A 738-nucleotide genomic window follows, 5' to 3' on the forward strand; every position below is an offset into this window, starting at 1 on the left:
TTTCTTTCATGTCCATATAATTTGAAATTCTCCTTGCAGGAATCATAATAAAGCTATTTACAAGCATAAATCAAGTGGAGCACTATGGCGAAAGCTGTACGCTCCACTTGTAAAAGCAAAATCTGTCGAGCTCTATCTGGCATTGAGACATCAATTCCTATTGCCATATTGCTAGACAGGACACTGGGAAAAAAAAAAGAATGTGGACCTGACCATTTATCTGCAAATGCTACTGTTTGTGTTCTTAAAGGATGGCATGTTCTGCTGTTGCAAATTTTTTTTCTTTTGTACGGGTCTTGTTGTATTTATGCCAACCAACTATTGCATTAGGTGTTATGGTTCAATGCATTGAAGGATCGTGCCATGTTAATGAGATATGACACTTCTCACAAGAGAGCTTAAGGTAGAGAACTGCCAGAATCGATGAGTGTTCAGTGAGAGTTCTTCCAGGTAAGTAAGTAGAACAGGTTTGCACTGATTACTGAGTCTCTGTCAGGATTGTCATTCATTTGAATTGTGCTTGAAGGTAGTTGACACAAGGATGTAAAACCAAGGGGTCTGTGTCAAATGGATTTAAGATAAAAATGGTCTGCTTGGTTTTCTTCAGTACACATATAGATCCATTGATTGTCAGAGGACTGGCGAATGTGCTGAATAGTGTTGCGTACATTCACGTAAAATTGCCCTGACTCATTTTAGATATAACCAAGCATTACTTTGCTGTCAGTATAAAACTTG

This window comes from Fundulus heteroclitus, chromosome 18 (genome assembly GCF_011125445.2).
Source record: "Fundulus heteroclitus isolate FHET01 chromosome 18, MU-UCD_Fhet_4.1, whole genome shotgun sequence".
Lineage (NCBI taxonomy): Eukaryota > Metazoa > Chordata > Actinopteri > Cyprinodontiformes > Fundulidae > Fundulus > Fundulus heteroclitus.